At 44.7% G+C, this 18578-nt stretch overlaps 1 protein-coding gene across 1 annotated transcript in view; it reads right to left on the reverse strand.

Annotated features, from left to right (window-relative positions):
- Positions 1–18578, reverse strand: part of amacr (alpha-methylacyl-CoA racemase) — a 58136-nt gene that overhangs the window by 31205 nt on the left and 8353 nt on the right. The window lies entirely within an intron of this gene.

Consider the following 18578-nt stretch of genomic DNA (forward strand, 5'->3'; position numbering starts at 1 on the left):
AACTTGAGTGCATAACTATTCACTCCCCCAAAGTCAATACTTTGTAGAGCCACCTTTTGCAGCAATTATGGCTGCAAGTTTCTTGGGGTATGACTCTATAAGTCTGGTACATCTAGCCACTGGGATTTTTGTCCATTCTTCAAGGCAAAACTGCTCCAGCTCCTTCAAGTCGGATGGGTTCCGCTGGTGTACAGTGGGGAGAACAAGTATTTGATACACTGCCGATTTTGCAGGTTTTCCTACTTACAAATGTAGAGGTCTGTAATTTTTTATCATATGTACACTTCAACTGTGAGAGACTGAATCTAAAACAAAAATCCAGAAAATCACATTGTATAATTTTTAAGTAATTAATTTGCATTGTAATGCATGACATAAGTATTTGATCACCTACCAACCAGTAAGAATTCCGGCTCTCAGACCTGTAAGTTTTTCTTTAAGAAGCCCTCCTGTTCTCCACTTGTTACCTGTATAAAAGACACCTGTCCACAAACTCCAACCTCTCCACAATGGCCAAGACCAGAGAGCTGTGTAAGGACATCAGGGATAAAATTGCAGACCTGCACAAGGCTGGGATGGGCTACAGGACAATAGGCAAGCAGCTTGGTGAGAAGGCAACAACTGTCAGTGCAATTATTAGAAAATGGAAGAAGTTCAAGATGACGGTCAATCACCCTCGGTCTGGGGCTCCATGCAAGATCTCACCTCGTGGGGCATCAATGATCATGAGGAAGGTGAGGGATCAGCCCAGAACTACTCGGCAGGACCTGGCCAATGACCTGAAGAGAGCTGGGACCAAAGGAAACCATTAGCAACACACTACGCCGTCATGGATTAAAATCCTGCAGCACACGCAAGGTCCCCCTGCTCAAGCCAGCGCATGTCCAGGCCCGTCTGAAGTTTGCCAATGACGATCTGGATGATCCAGAGGAGGAATGGGAGAAGGTCAAGTGGTCTGATGAGACAAAAATAGAGCTTTTTGGTCTAAACTCCACTCAGCATGTTTGGAGGAAGAAGAAGGATGAGTACAACCCCAAGAACATCATCCCGACCGTGAAGCATGGAGGTGGAAACATTCTTTGGGGATGCTTTTCTGCAAAGGGGACAGGACGACTGCACCGTATTGAGGGGAGGATGGATGGGGCCATGTATCGTGAGATCTTTTACCAACAACCTCCTTCCCTCAGTAAGAGCATTGAAGATGGGTCGTGGCTGGGTCTTCCAGCATGACAACGACCCGAAACACATAGCCAGGGCAACTAAGGAGTGGCTCCGTAAGAAGCATCTCAAGGTCCTGGAGTGGCCTAGCCAGTCTCCAGACAGGAAACCAATAGAAAATCTTTGGAGGGAGCTGAAAGTCCATATTGCCCAGCTACAGCCCCAAAACCTGAAGGATCTGGAAAAGGTCTGTATGGAGGAGTGGGCCAAAATCTCTGCTGCAGTGTGTGCAAACCTGGTCAAGAACTACATGAAACGTATGAACTCTGTAATTGCAAACAAAGGTTTCTGTACCAAATATTAAGTTCTGCTTTTCTGATGTATCAAATACTTATGTCATGCAATAAAATGCAAATTAATTACTTAAAAATCATACAATGTGCTTTTCTGGATTTTTGTTTTAGATTCCATCTCACAGTTGAAGTGTACCTATGATGAAAATTACATACCTCTACATGCTTTGTAAGTAGGAAAACCTGCAAAATCGGCAGTGTATCAAATACTTCTCCCCACTGTGCATCAATCTTTAAGTCATACCACAGATTCTCAATTGGATTGAGGTCTGGGCTTTGACTAGGCCATTGCAAGATATTGTTCCCCCTTAAACCACTCGAGTGTTGCTTTATCTGCATGCTTAGGGTCATTGTCCTGCTGGAAGGTGAACCTCCATCCTAGTCTCAAATCTCTGGAAAACTGAAACAGGTTTCCCTCAAGTATTTCCCTGCGCCATCAATCATTCCTTCAATTCTGACCAGTTTCCCAGTCCCTGCCAAAGAAAAACATCCCCACAGCATGATGCTGCCACCAACATGCTTACCTGTGGGGATGATATTCTCGGGGGAATAAGAGGGGTTGGGTTTGTGCCACACAGTGTTTTCCTTGATGGCCAAAAAGCTCAATTGTAGTCTCATCTGACCAGAGTACCTTCTTCCACATGTTTGGGAAATCCCCCACATGCTTTTTGGCAAACACCCAACGTGTTTGCTTACTTTTTTCTTTAACAATGGCTTTTTTCTGGCCACTCTTCCGTAAAGCCCAGCTCTGTGGAATATATGGCTTAAAGTGGTCTTATGGACAGATACTCCAATCTCCACTGCGGAGCTTTGCAGCTCCTTCAGGTTTATCTTTAGTCTTTGGTCTCTTTGATGCCTCTCTGATTAATGCCCTCCTTGCCTGGGCCGTGAGTTTGTGGGTGGCCTGTTTGGAGAGCTCCTTAGTCTTCATAGTATCCCTTGCTTAGTGGTGTTGCAGACTCTGGGGCCTTTCAGTACAGAGATGTATATATATATATACACATACATACATATACACACACACACTGAGATCATGTAACACTTAAAGTCCACCTGTGTGAAATCTAACTAATTATGACTTCTGAATGTAATTGGTGGCACCATATCTTATTTAGGGGCTTCAAAGCAAAGGTGGTGAATACATATGCACGCACAACATAAGTTTAAAAATAAATCAATTAAAACACGTGATTTTTTCCCATTTCACTAGACCAATTTGGACTATTTTGTGTATGTCCATTACATGGATTCCAAATAAAAATCTATTCAAATTACAGATTGCACCAATATAGGAAAAGGCACAGTATATGCACACACAAGGCCAAAAGTATGTGGACACCCCCTCAAATTAGTGGATTTGGCTATTTCAGCCACACTTGTTGCTGACCGGTGTATAAAATCGGGCACCTCCATAGACAAACATTGGCAGTAGATTGGCCCGTACTGAATAGCCCAGTGACTTTCAATGTGGCACGGTCATAAGATGCCACCTTTCTAACAAGTCAGTTCGTCAAATTTCTGCTCTGCTAGGGCTGCCCCGGTCAACTGTAAGTGCTCTTATTGTGAAGTGTAAACGTCTAGGAGCAACAGCGGTAGGTCACAGCGGTAGATCAGTGCACAGTACGGGACTGCCAAATCGCCTGTCCTCGGTTGCAACACTCAGTTCCAAACTGCCTCTGGAATAGAGGTCGACCGAGTAAAATCGGAATGGCCGATTGATTAGGGCAGATTTCAACTTTTCATAACAATCGGAAAATCTGTATTTTATTCGATTTTTATTTTATTTCGTATACCTTTATTTAACTAGGCAAGTCAGTTAAGAACACATTTTCATTGACGGCCTAGGAACGGTGGGTTAACTGCCTTGTTCAGGGGCAGAACGACAGATTTTCACCTTGTCAGCTCGGGGGATACAGTTTTGCAACCTTACAGTTAACTAGTCCAACGCAATAACGACCTGCCTCTCTCGTTGCACTCCACTGTTACGCGAATGCAGTAAGCCAAGGTAAGTTGCTAGCTAGCATTAAACTTATCTTAGAAAAAACAATCAATCATAATCACTAGTTAACACATGGTTGATGATATTACCTAGCGTGTCCTGCGTTGCATATAATCTGACTGAGCATACAAGTATCTGACTGAGCGGTGGTAGGCAGAAGCAGGCGCGTAAACATTCATTCAAACAGCACTTTCGTGCGTTTTGCCAGCAGCTCTTCGTTGTGCGTCAAGCATTGTTTAGGACTTCAAACCTATCAACTCCCGAGATGAGGCTGGTGTAACCGAAGTGAAATGGTTAGCCAGTTAGCGCGCGCTAATAGCGTTTCAAACGTCACTCGCTCTGAGCCTTCTGGTAGTTGTTCCCCTTGCTCTGCTTGGGGTAACGCTGCTTCGATGGTGGCTGTTGTCGTTGTGTTGCTGGTTCGAGACCAGGGAGGAGCGAGGAGAGGGACGGAAGCTATACTGTTACACTGGCAATACTAAAGTGCCTATAAGAACATCCAATAGTCAAAGGTAAATGAAATACAAATGGTATAGGAGGGAAATAGTCCTATAATAACTACAACCTAAAACTTCTTACCTGGGAATATTGAAGACTCATGTTAAAAGGAACCACCAGCTTTCATATGTTCTCATATTCTGAGCAAGGAAGTGAAACGTTAGCATTCTTACATAGCACATATTGCACTTTTACTTTCTTCTCCAACACTTTGTTTTTGCATTATTTAAACCAAATTGAACATGTTTCATTATTTACTTGAGGCTAAATTGATTTTTATTGATGTATTAAATTAAAATAACTGTTCATTCAGTATTGTTGTAATTGTCATTATTACAAATACACTGCTCAAAAAAAATAAAAGGGAACACTAAAATAACCCATCCTAGATCTGAATGAACTAAATACTCTTAAATACTTTTTTCTTTACATAGTTGAATGTGCTGACAACAAAATCACACAAAAATTATCAATGGAAATCAGATTTATCAACCCATGGAGGTCTGGATTTGGAGTCACACTCAAAATTAAAGTGGAAAACCACACTACAGGCTGATCCAACTTTGATGTACTGTCCTTAGAACAAGTCAAAATGAGGCTCAGTAGTGTGTGTGGCCTCCACGTGCCTGTATGACCTCCCTACAACGCCTGGGCATGCTCCTGATGAGGTGGCGGATGGTCTCCTGAGGGATCTCCTCCCAGACCTGGACTAAAGCATCCGCCAACTCCTGGACAGTCTGTGGTGCAACGTGGCGTTGGTGGATGGAGCGAGACATGATGTCCCAGATGTGCTCAATTGGATTCAGGTCTGGGGAACGGGCGGGCCAGTCCAGAGCATCAATGACCCTCCTCTTGCAGGAACTGCTGACACACTCCAGCCACATGAGGTCTAGCATTGTCTTGCATTAGGAGGAACCCAGGGCCAACCGCACCAGCATATGGTCTCACAAGGGGTCTGAGGATCTCATCTCGGTACCTAATGGCAGTCAGGCTACCTCTGGCGAGCACATGGAGGGCTGTGCGGCCCCCCAAAGAAATGCCACCCCACACCATGACTGACCCACCGCCAAACCGGTCATGCTGGAGGATGTTGCAGGCAGCAGAACGTTCTCCACGGCGTCTCCAGACTCTGTCACGTGCTCAGTGTGAACCTGCTTTCATCTGTGAAGAGCACAGGGCGCCAGTGGCGAATTTGCCAATCTTGGTGTTTTCTGGCAAATGTCAAACGTCCTGCACGGTGTTGGGCTGTAAGCACAACCCCCACCTGTGGACGTCGGACCCTCATACCACCCTCATGTAATCTGTTTCTGACCGTTTGAGCAGACACGTGCACATTTGTGGCCTGCTGGAGGTCATTTTGCAGGGCTCTGGCAGTTCTCCTCCTGCTCCTCCTTGCACAAAGGCAGAGGTAGTATTCCTGCTGCTGGGTTGTTGCCCTCCTACACGTCTCCTGATGTACTGGCCTGTCTCCTGGTAGTGCCTCCATGCTCTGGACACTACGCTGACAGACACAGCAAACCTTCTTGCCACAGCACACATTGATGTACCATCCTGGATGAGCTGCACTACCTGAGCCACTTGTGTGGGTTGTAGACTCAGTCACATGCTACCACTAGAGTGAATGCACCGCCAGCATTCAAAAGTGACCAAAACATCAGCCAGGAAGCATAGGAACTGAGAAGTGGTCTGTGGTCCCCACCTGCAGAACCACTCCTTTATTGGGGGTGTCTTGCTAATTGCCTATAATTGCCACCTGTTGTCTATTCCATTTGCACAACAGCATGTGAAATGTATTGTCAGTGTTGCTTCCTAAGTGGACAGTTTCATTTCACAGAAGTTTGATTGACTTGGAGTTACATTATGTTGTTTAAGTGTTCCCTTTATTTTTTGAGCAGTGTACATTATTTTATTTTTTTAATGTGTCCTTGCAACACCAGGGTTGTGGGTTTGATTCCCCCGAAGGACCAGTATGAAGGACCTGTAGCACACGCTCCAGCAGGTATATCTCTAGTCACCCCCAAAACCAATTCTTTCTTTGGCCGCCTCTCCTTCCAGTTCTCTGCTGCCAATGACTGGAACGAACTACAAAAAGCACTGAAACTGGAAACACTTCTCCCTCACTAGCTTTAAGCACCAACTGTCAGAGCAGCTCACAGATTACTACACCTGTACATAGCCCACCTATATTTTAGCCCAAACAACTACCTCTTTCCCTACTGTATTTAATTTATTTATTTTGCTCCTTTGCACCCCATTATTTTTATTTCTACTTTGCACTTTCTTCCATTGCAAATCTACCATTCCTGTGTTTTACTTGCTATATTGTATTTACTTTGCCACCATGGCCTTTTTTGCCTTTACCTCCCTTATCTCACCTCATTTGCTCACATCGTATATAGACTTGTTAATACTGTATTATTGACTGTATGTTTGTTTTGCTCCATGTGTAACTCTGTGTCGTTGTGTGTCGAACTGCTTTGCTTTATCTTGGCCAGGTCGCAATTGTAAATGAGAACTTGTTCTCAACTTGCCTACCTGGTTAAATAAAAGGTGAAATAAATAAATAAATGGGAAAAAGTATGAAAATGTACGCACTCACTACTGTAAGTCGCTCTGGATATGAGTGTAGGCTAAATAAAAACAAAATGTAAACATGACACCACATTCATGTCAATAGGAATTACACTAATTTAGTCTTCCATTGTGTAAAAACACTCAACAAAAAAAATAGATTTTAAATTGTAGTAAACTTCACAAAATTACTAATTCAAGAAGTATAATTATATTATACTTAAATATTATCTACATATAAATATATATTGTGGTACAGCAGGTCAGCCACCAGGGGGAGACTCGTTGAGGCCTGGTGACAGACGGAGTATACATCACGAGGCGATGCCTCCATCTGCTGGACGTGCCAGGCCTCGAAGGGCTGATTGCTCACCAGCTGTACAAGCCACATAAGGTGCCAGAAGGGCAGCACACAGAGGAGGACTGCGGGAAGTAAGGTGACATCCGTGTAGTTGGAGACGGTGCCCGAGCTAAGACAAGGGAGTTGAGTTTGTGTGCCCGACAGGATACAGCGAGACCCGGAGCCCAGAAGACGGTATCCTGGAGAGGGTCTCATGAGGGAGACATATCCTTTTCTTTTGATTTCTTATTTAATAAACACCCTTGAAACAGAGCTAATCATACTCGGTCCGTGTCTGATCTGTGTAAACATCTTGACCAAACCCCCTGGTCTGCCACAAGTGGTAGAGAATGTGGGAAATCTGATAACGTGGTCAGATCAGGGTTGACGCTTACGCAGCACCAGCATGGAGAAACAGCGATTACAAAACATCCACCTCGTTGAGGAAATCAGGAAGCTGCAAGGAGGAGCTTCTCCTAAATCACATCCGTTAGTTTGAGTAAAAACTGGTTGAAGACGATGACGTTGAAACCTACCATTGTACGTTTGAACGGTTCCACGACTGGAGGTTTGTAGCCGATGCATCCCCCCGAGCCCAGATGAGCGACCTACTGAGGGTTACCAGGGCATGGCTACCAACCCGACGCATCCACCCTCTCCATCCTCGACAAAGTGGTCCTGGATCGCTTCTTACAGGCGCTACCCCACAACATGAAGAGGGAAGCGAGCTTATGCGCACCCCAGACCTTGGAGGGCCTCCTGGAAGCAGTGGAGACGCATCAGAACACTCAGGCCCTGCTGAGTGGGAGCCGGGCAGAGTCGGCGACCAGTTTGAGGGGAAGGAAGGACAGCCCCACCGCTGTGTACCCCGAACCGACAGTCGGAAGGGCCAAAGGACCGCAAACCCGCGGAGAGACGGCTGGGGTAGGGTCGGCCCGCCACCGACGACCCCAGGTAGAAGGAGACCAAAGGAGGTGTTTTGAGTGTGGCTCGACGGGGGCATATTGCCTGGCATTGCCCGGGTCGAGAGGACTTGGGGCCATCAGCAAGCCCCGGAGGCGTGGTGGGTCACGCCGTGAACTGTCACCTCCTGTTGGGCACACCCCGAATCAACTGCAACCATGGTCCCGGTGAAGGTTGACGGACATGACACGGAAGCACTATTGTACTCCGGAAGTATAGTTACACTCATAACCACGAGCCTGCTGAGCCAGGAGACCGAAAGGGGTAGGGGGATGTCCATTTCCTGTGTTCACGGTGACAAAGCGGAATCCAACCGTATGGACCAACATCGTGATCGAGAAGTACCCCCAATCCTCCACTGCGTTTTTCCCCGTTCGAACTCTACTTGAGGAGGCCTAGCGGCCTACTGGCCCTCGCAAAGGAGGTGTGGGAAGCCCAAGACGATGAGCGAGCGGATGACAGCCATATGGCCTGTTGTGAGGGAACATATGGAGAAGGCCCGACGCGCCCAAGCCCAGGTCTACAAATCGGGAAGCCCAGCCACGAGAATTCCAGGTAGGAGACAGGGTGCTGGTCTTAATCCCCTCGGCCGAAAGTAAGTTCCTGGCAACATGGCATGGGCCATACGAGGTGGTCGAGTAGCTGGGACCTGTCGATTACCGTGTACGGCAACCGGGGAGACGGGAACCTCAGATTTATCACATGAACCTGTTGAAGAAGTGGCACGAGAGGACAGCCTTGGCCGTGTTATGGTCGGGACCCAGGATTCCAACGGTACCAGTGGAGGTCCCGAGCAATGAAGACCTCGACCCGGCCCAGAAGCAAGAGCTCAGGGAGCTTGTCGATCTGAACACAGCGGAATTCTCTGACAAGTTGGGCCACACGACCCTCATTGAACACCACAGCCGTACCCGGCCCAGCGAAACGGTAAGAAAGAGGACATATCAGATTCCGTAGGTCCGAAGGAAGGTTGTGAAACAGGAAGTGGAGGCTATGCTGAGGATGGGGGTTGTTGAAGAGTCACACAGTGCATGGTTCAGCCCCATCATGTTGGTGCCCAAACCAGACAGTAGCCTCAGTTTCTGTAACAATTTCCGGGGGGTGAAAAACATCAGCTTGTTCGACGCCTATCCCATGCCGAGGGTGGACGAGCTCATCGACCGATTGGGAAAGGCCCAGTACATCAGCACCCTTGACCTGACAAAAGGATATTGGCAGGTACCGTTGGCAGCCTCCTCCCGGGAGAAGGCAGTGTTTGACACCAGACGGGTTGTATCAGTACCGGCTGTCCCATTCGGTCTCCACGGAGCCCCGCCCACATTCCAACGGCTGGTGAACAAAGTACTTCGACTCCACCAGCAGTACGCAGCGGCCTATTTGGATGACATCATCATCCACAGCCAAGGTTGGGAAGAGCACTGGATGCGCTCAGACGAACCGAGTTGACAGCGAACCCAAAGAAATGCAAACTAGGTTTCGAGGAGGTGGAGTACCTGGGGTATTTGATCGGACGGGGGAACGTCAAGCCCCAGGAGAGGAAGGTTCACGCAGTACGCGACTGGCCCGTTCCACACACCAAGACACAGGTCAAGTCCTTCCTGGGACTGGCAGGATACTATAGCTGATTTATACCCAACTTTGCGGCTATAGCTTCCCCCCACTCACCGGATCTAACCAGGGCCCACCTCCCGAAAACAGTGAAATGGACGAACGAGACAGAAGCGGCATTCAGCTGTCTGAAGGAAGCTCTGTGCTCCCATCCGAAACTCGTAATGTGTGTGATACGGGACTAGGCGCCGTTCTGTCCCAGATACATGGGGTGCTCCTCCCCATCGTACATCAGCAGAAAGCTGGTTCCTAAAGAGAAAATGTACTCCATTTTTGAGAAAAAGTGTCTAGCGATGAAGTGGGCGCTAGACACTCAAGTATTACCTGTTAGGTACCCACTTTACCCTGGTCACAGACCACGCTCACCTGGTCTGGATGGCCAGGGGAAAGGACAAACAGAGTTACCAAGTGGTTCTTGTCCCTTCAAAGCTTCTCTTTTTCTGTTGTGCACAGGTCAGGGGCGAAGCATGGAAACGCGGATGCCCTATCGAGAAGGGAGACATACGTCGCACTGACGACAGTCCCCTCCCCAACAGAGCTAAGGGGGTGGCGTACAGCAGGTCAGCCACCAGGGGGAGACTCGTCGAGGCCTGGTGACAGACGGAGTATACATAGAGGCGATGGCTCCATCTGCCGCCTAGGACTAATTGTGACTGATTGTGGAGTTGGTGAGTAATCAAGGGCTGATTGCTCACCAGCTGTACAAGTCCCATAAAGCTGCCAGAAGGGCAGCACACAGAGGAGGACTGGGGGAAGTAAGGTGACATCCGTGTCGTTGGAGACGGTGCCCGAGCTAAGACGAGAGAGTTGAGTTTGTGTGCCCGACAGTATACAGCAGAAGACAGTATCCCGGAGAGGGTCTCATGGGGGAGACCTATCCTTTTCTTTTGATTTCTTATTTAGTAAACACCCTTGAAACCGAACTAATCATACTCTGTCCGTGTAAACATCTTGACCAAACCCCCTCGTCTACCACAATATATATTTTTAAATAATCATAAATGTGACCAGAGGACAATACTCAAAGTATTTCAAAACCCAATTTCCCTATAAGATTTGTAGGACAAATTCATGTCAGTGTTTGTATTTAGCCTACAACATGTCATGAAACTTCTTGAAGCACAGCTCCACCCTACAAAGTGGCACAAAATGAAAAAAAAAAGATAAAATAAAAAAGTACTTTGACAATAATTCAGTAAATGCAATAAGTATTAGATTGAGAAAGATTTTTAAAAATGCACCCATACAAAGTAGGCTATTGTATCGACAAAGATGTTTACTTTAATGTAAAAATGCAAACTTAATTACTGACTATTGTCCCTCCCCATGGGGAAATTTTGTTGCAGTATCATGTACACTTTAATACAGTAGAAAACAAATTTACAATACAACATTCATAACATACCACTAAATAAGAGACCAGCCTGCTGCCCTTCCTGGGTCAATAGGAGCATTAGCCCGAGCTGTTTAGGAGGGATATCACACCTGGCACAAATGATTGTCTAGTTCCGTTTTTCCTTCCGGGGGTGCCCTACACCTGCACCCAGAGGGGAGTAGTTCAAAGTTCAGGTACAGGGGATGGCTTGAGTCTAAATAATTGTGAGCCTTGCTGAGGGCCTGACCTTACAGATCTCATCCAAGCTGCTGTGGTGATAATCCTTCTCCGCATATTTTTCTGGCTGACAGTGGCATTGCCAAACCAACAAGCAATACAAAAAGTTAATACTCTCAATTTTACAGGTTTTAGTAGGCACAATTGACTCTCAGAAGTTTACATAGTCTGAAACGATGTGTGAGTTTGTTAAGATCAGAGCTGCTGTCCTCATACCTCTCACATAGTACATTCAAAACACCCTTGGAGACGAGTGATACTATTATCGTTCCAGATGAGGACAGTTTTAACTGTAGGCTTCTCCCTCTCCAGGAGCAAACAGTCGGTTGGCCGAAGGTAGACAACATTGTGGTCTGAAGTCCCCAGTGTAGGTCTGGTGGTGGCAGCAGAGAAAGCATTTGGTATTGTCCCATTGCACAAATTTTGAGTCTTATATTTCCTGGTGTGACATTTCACTTACTGTTGGTACGTTCGTAGGACCTTGTGCAAAGTGCAGTTGTTAAAATCCCCTAAAATGTATTTCGGGTGTGTCGGGGAGATGGATTCCAGTTTCTGTGACAGAAAAATAATGTCTGATCACAGTCCGCTCTGACCAGTGTGAAGCCGGCCGACTTCCCTGTCCGGGACTCTTTCATCCAGCCAAGTCTCAGTAAACGGCAGCAAACAGGCCTCCCACTATTCATGTTGGAAGCGCAGAGTCGCTGACAGCTCATCGGCTTTTACCCTCGCTGACTGGGCGTTGATCAGTAAGGGAAGTTAGTTCTTACATATTTTTTTAAGTCTGATTCCCCCGCGTTCTACACATTTGGGTTTGTAATCCACTCGCAGACATTCAGGGATTAGATGTGCCACTGGGATATCCATTGCGTTCATGTTTGAGTTGCATTGATGTAGAAACTATCTGCTGTATATTGGAAACTGCTGCCAGCAGTGTTTTCCTAATTTAGTCCTTTTGTAGCAGGTATGTACATGATCAGTCCAACACCACTGTAAAGCCATCGTTTCTCTCCATCTCCAATTCCTCCCTGCTTTCTGCTGTTGATCCGACTCCCCACATTACTTCCCTTGTTTTCACTGAACCGAGAGGAACAGACTAACAGAGGGAGAGAGAGGAGTGGAGCAACAAATAGGCTACAGTTGTGGTCTAGAACATCATCTCTCCTTCTCACACGTCTCTTGCTTCTTCCTTGGAAGAGAGCATACACATGAGCTCTTCCAAATAATCACCTCTTAGGGCAGCGGTTCCCAAACTTGGGGTTTCAACACCATGTGGGGTCAACTGATATGAAAATGAGGTCGCAGGAGAATTTCCAAAACTGGTCTCAAAATCATTGTAATATGGTTAACCTTAAGGACAATTATTTAAATCTAAAAAGTTCACATCAACCACATTACTTGCATCATGGGAAAAGGCAGTACTTGACCGTTGCACTTTAATCATTCCCACGGTGAATGGCTAAGCCTGCTATGAAACCACAAACTATTACAGAGACTTATATTACCGGCCACAAATAATATAGTCTTATTTTATTTAACTAGGCAAGTCAGTTAAGAACAAATTCTTATTTACAATGACGGCCTACTCCGGCCAAATCTGGACGATGCTGTGCCAAATGTGCGCCGCCCTAGGGGACTCCCAATCACTGCTGGATGTGATACAGCCTGGATTCAAACCAGGTACTATAGTAACGCATCTTGCACTGAAATGCAGTGTCTTAGACCGCTGCAACACTCGGAAGCCCGGGAGAAAATAGTGAAAACAAATGTGTGGGGAGGCAGAAGCACAGACACTCACATCAATACCTTTGTCAGATAACACTGAAACTAAGAATTGATGCTATAGTTAGCAATCAAGAGGAAACTCTGAATGATTCAAAAACATCCCACCTTAATCTCTCCAAATGGACGTTAGATGTGGAAACCGCGATGAACAAAAGTCAATGCATGTCGGGGGATGCTATTCACGAGGACATATTGTTCTGTCTCACTATTCCCGAGCAGGAAACGGCACAGGGGATGTTCAGTGTGCTGTGTGGCGATATTGACGAAAAACAGATTCCATAGGATCAAATGGTGGGATATTGCACAGATGGGGCACCATCTATCATGGAACAGTGGGCAGGCCTCTGCATTTAAACTCATGGCACGCAGATTCAGTTCTCTCGTCTGCATTAAAAACAAATATCAATTCAGGTTGGATGTGACAGGAGAGATTAGGTCAACCACATCCCCTGACTTTGAGGTGCATCAAGCATACCCATCTCATTAGTGGTGCTGAGATAAAATTGTCAGACTAATTTGCAATTGACTGTCATAGCCCCATATTAAAAGTACAGTTGAAGTCAGAAGTTTACATACACCTTTGCCAAATACATTTAAACTAGATTCCTGATATTTAATCCTAGTAAAAATTCCCTGACTTCAGTAAGTTAGGCTCGCCACTATTTTAAGAATTAAATATTAAGGAGTAGAGAGAATGATTTATTTCAGCTTTTATTTTTTATTTCATCACATTCCCAGTGGGTCAGAAGTTCACATACACTCAATTAGTATTTGGTAGCATTGCCTTTAAATTGTTTAACTTGGGTCAAACGTTTCAGGTAGCCTTCCACAAGCTTCCCACAATAAGTTGGGTGAATTTTGGGCCCATTCCTCCAGACGGAGCTGGTGTAACTGAGTCAGGTTTTTAGGCATCCTTGCTCACACACACACTTTTTCAGTTCTACCCACAACTTTTCTATAGGATTGAGGTCAGGGCTTTTGATGGCCACTCCAATACATCGACTTTGTCCTTAAGCCATTTTGCCACAACTTTGGAAGTATGCTTGGGGTCATTGTCCATTTGGAAGACCCTGACTGATGTCTTGAGATGTTGCTTCAATATATCCACATACTTTTCCTAACTCATGATGCCATCTATTTTGTGAAGTGCACCAGTCCTTCCTGCAGAAAAGCACCCCCACAACATAATGTTGCCACCCCCGTGCTTCAGTTGGGATGGTGTTCCTCGGCTTGCAAGCCTCACTGCCTCTACTGTGGATATTGATACTTTTGTACCAGTTTCCTCTGGTGTCTTCACAAGGTCCTTTGCTGTTGTTCTGGTATTGATTTGCACTTTTCGCACCAAAGTACGTTCATCTCTAGGAGACAGAACGCGTCTCCTTCCTGAGCAGTATGATGGCTGCATGGTCCCATGGTGTTTATACTTGCGTACTATTGTTTGCACAGATGAACATGGTACCTGCAGGCATTTGGAAATTGCTACCAAGGATGTACCAGACTTGTGGAGGTCTACAATTTTCTTTCTAAGGTCTTGGCTGATTTCCCCATGACATCAAGCAAAGAGGCACTGAGTTTGAACGTAAGCCTTGAAATACATCCACAGGTACACCTCCAATTGACTCAAATTATGTCAATTAGCCTATCAGAAGCCTTGACATAATTTTCTGGAATTTTCCAAGCTGTTTAAAGGCAGTCAACATAGTGTATGTAAACTTTTGACCCACTGGAACTGTGATACAGTGAATAAGTGAAATAATCTGTCTAAACAATTGTTGGAAAAATTACTTGTCATGCACAAAGTAGATGTCCTAACCGACTTGCCAAAACGATAGTTTGTTAACAAGAAATGTGTAGAGTGGTTGAAAAACGAGTTAACGACTCCAACCTAAGTATGCAAACTTCCGACTTCAACTGTATACACTCCAATTTAGGCACTCCACCTTCTCTCCAATCCTTACATCTTTTATGGTTCGACAGGAAGATGAAGTAATAGGGTAATAAACCATAATTTCTCCCTTAAGGGGATCTGACCTGACCTCAACCCCTGATTTGCCTAATCCACAGATGTCCATCCGTATCCTCTGTAGCAATCCTGTGACTTCCTACCAGCCACCCAACACATTCCAAAGCCATCTGGCTCCTACAGAACCATTAACTTCTGATGTAAAAACCAGTCTCACAATCCTTAGATACGATACTTGAGTATAATGTTCCAAGTTTAACCCAGAATCTAACAAAAGTAAAAGATTAAAGTTGACACTATTTGCAGGTTTAATATAATGAATCTATTTTGAAGACGCATAGTTAACTAATTGTCTTTGTAGGGAGACGATCAAATGACAGGGTCGCAAGTGAAGCACAACGGTCTCCAAATCTCATTTTCTTGCCTGACATACTAAACTACAGAATTCTCCAATGTTAGCTGATTAGTTACGAAGCTGGGACAGTATCCAAATGAATTGCGTCGGTAGAAACAGGACAAAACAAGTACCTTGTTAGCTGGCTATGTAAACAAACATCACAACAACTCAATATCATATGACCTCCACTACGCGGGCATCTGCCCTAAGTAACATGACAGCTAAACTGTAAAATAATAGGAAAACAAGGCAATGTATAGCCTATGAATATCTGTGCCTAGTAAACATGACAAATCATAGCATAAGCCCAAAAGAAAAACCCAAATTACTTGAATCTCCATTTCTGTGGCTAGTTAGCTGGTTGTCTGTATGGCTTGCTTGTGAAAGTGACAGGTGAGGTTGACGCGTTGCAAGCGCAGCCCAAATTTAAAACCAAACTTTGTGTCTGACAGACTAGCTAGCAAGCAGATAGGGCCATTTCCATATTAATTACATCGGTAGAAACAAGATAAAACAACCAACTAGTTAGCGGATTATATACACAGCTAAACAGTGCAACTATTTGAGACATAGAGCAATCATTCGAGCTCCTGCGCCACAGCTGTGTTCACCTGTACCAGCCAAGTCATCATGACAGGATTTGCTAAATCTGAGAGCTATTCCCCAAGTTTCACAGCATCAAAACACCAAACATATCTGCTGTTTACTTATTTCACTCACCTCGACATCATCGCTTTGAACGTGCAAGGACATGTTCGAATCCGTATTACCAGATACAACCTCTTCCACAGTGAAAAGTCGTGGCCGCATCGGCGCCGTCATTTTTAGTAATTAATTTGGGGTTTTTTTAAGTTAAATTTCCGGTTGATGACAGACTCGCAAATACGAAAACAGGTTGCTAGAAAGTTAATTTTGCTACAATGCTGTTCGCGAGCGCTATAGTAATATAAAGACCATTGATGGAGGAAGGGGTTCTAAAGGGTCTTCCATATCACTCCTCATCATCAGCAATGCTGTTCACAGCCAAGGCATTCCAGAGCTGCCTTTGATTTGCAAGCATCAAAGGACACATCTTGGTGATGATGTCCATCTTTTTGAACTCATATAGCTCTACTGCATGAACGGACATTGACAGGAATAAAAACCTAGTGGCACCTTGGGTCCGCATAGATACTTTTGAAATCCTTCCAGCTTTATGCAAGTCAACAATTCTTAATCGTAGGTCTTCTGAGATCTTTTGTTCAAAGCATGGTTCACATCAGGCAATGCTTCTCGTGAATAGCAAACTCAAATTGAGTGTCTTTTTTTTAAAATAGGGCAAGGCAGCTCTAACCAACATCTCTATTATCTCAATGATTGGACTCCAGGTTAGCTGACTCCAATTAGCTTTTGGAGAAGTCATTAGCCTAGGGGTTCACACACTTTTTCCAGCCTACACTGTGAATGTTTAAAATTATGTATTCAAGACAGAGAAGAAAAATACAATAATTTGTGTGTTATTAGTTTAAAACACAATGGGTTTCTATTTTTGTGACTTAGATGAAATCAAATTTCATGACCAATTTATGCAGAAATCCAGGTAATTCCAAAGGGTTCACACACTTCTGCTTGCCACTGTGCAGTACCAGTCAAAAAAAAAAAAAAGTGGGCACTTATTCATTCCATTTAAAAAAAACTATTTTCTACATTGTAGAATAATCTAAACTATGAAATTATGTAGTAACCAAGATATTGTTCAACAGATCTAAATATATTTTATATTTGAGATTTAAAATTAGCCTTGATGACAGCTTTGCACACTCTTGGCATTCTCTCAACCAGTTTCATGAGATAGTCACCTGGAATGCATTTCAATTAACAGGTGTCCCTGGTTAAAAGTGAATGTGGAATTTATTTTCATCTTAATGAGTTTGAGCCCATGAGTTGTGTTGTGACAAGGTAGGGGTGGTATCCAGAATATAGCCCTATTTGGTAAAAGACCAAGTCCATTTTATGGCAAGAAAAGCTCAAATAAGCAGAGTAACGACAGTCCATCATTACTTTTAAGACATGAAGTTCAGTCAATCCGGAACATTTTCAAAATCTTTGAAAGTTTCTTCAAGTGCAGTTGTAAAAAGAGCTATAATGAAACTCTCTCTCATAAGGACTGCCACAGGGTAGAAAGACCCAGAGTTCTCTGCTGCAGAGGAAAAGTTAAGAGTTACCAGCCTCAGAAATCTATAATTAACTGCACATCAGACTGCAGCCCAAATAAATTCAAGTAACAGACACATTGTTCAAACTGTTCAGAGGAGACTGCGTGAAATCAAGGCATCATGGTCAAATTGCTGCAAGGAAACCACTACTAAAGGACACCAATAATAAGAAGAGACTTGCTTGTGTTTCTTGGCCCAAGCAAATGGACATTAGACCAGTGGAAAACTGTCCTTTGGTCTGATGAGTCCAAATTTGAGATTTTTGGTTCCAAACATGTGTCTTTGTGAGATACAGAGTAGGTGAACGGATGATCTCCGCATGTGTGGTTCCCACCGTGAAGCATGGAGGAGGCGGTGTGATGGTGCTTTGATGGTGACATTTAGAATTCAAGGCACACTTAACCAGTATGGCTACAACAGCATTCTGTAGCAATAATCCATCTCATTTTGTTTGAGCTTAGTAGGACTATAATTAGTTTTTCAACACACCTCCAGGCTATGTAAGTGCTATTTGACCAAGAAGGAGAGTGATGGAGTGCTGCATCAGACGACCTGGCCTCCACAATCACCCAACCTCAATCCAATTGAGATGGTTTGCGATGAGTTGGACCGCAGAGTGAAGGAAAGGCAGCCAAGTGCTCAGCATATGTGGGAACTCCTTCAAGATGTTGGAAAAGCATTCCAGGTGAAGCTGGTTGAGAGAATGCCAAGAGCGTGCAAAGCTGACATCAAGACAAAGGGCGGCTACTTTGAAGAATCTGAAATACAGTGGGGGCAAAAAAGTATTTAGTCAGCCACCAATTGTGCAAGTTCTCCCACTTAAGATGAGAGGCCTGTAATTTTCATCATAGGTACACTTCAACTATGACAGACAAAATGAGGGGAAAAAAAATAAAATCCAGAAAAATCACATTGTAGGATTTAAGGAATTTGTAAATTATTTGGTAAATAACAAAAGTTTCTCAATACTTTGAAATATACCCTTTGTTGGCAATGACAGAGGTCAAACGTTCTGTAAATCTTCAAGGCTTTCACACTGTTGCTGGTATTTTGGCCCATTCCTCCATGCAGATCTCCTCGAGAGCAGTGATGTTTTGGGGCTGTTGCTGGGCAACACGGACTTTCAACTCCCTCCAAAG

This window comes from Oncorhynchus masou, chromosome 28, assembly GCF_036934945.1.
Source record: "Oncorhynchus masou masou isolate Uvic2021 chromosome 28, UVic_Omas_1.1, whole genome shotgun sequence".
In the NCBI taxonomy this organism is placed as follows: domain Eukaryota; kingdom Metazoa; phylum Chordata; class Actinopteri; order Salmoniformes; family Salmonidae; genus Oncorhynchus; species Oncorhynchus masou.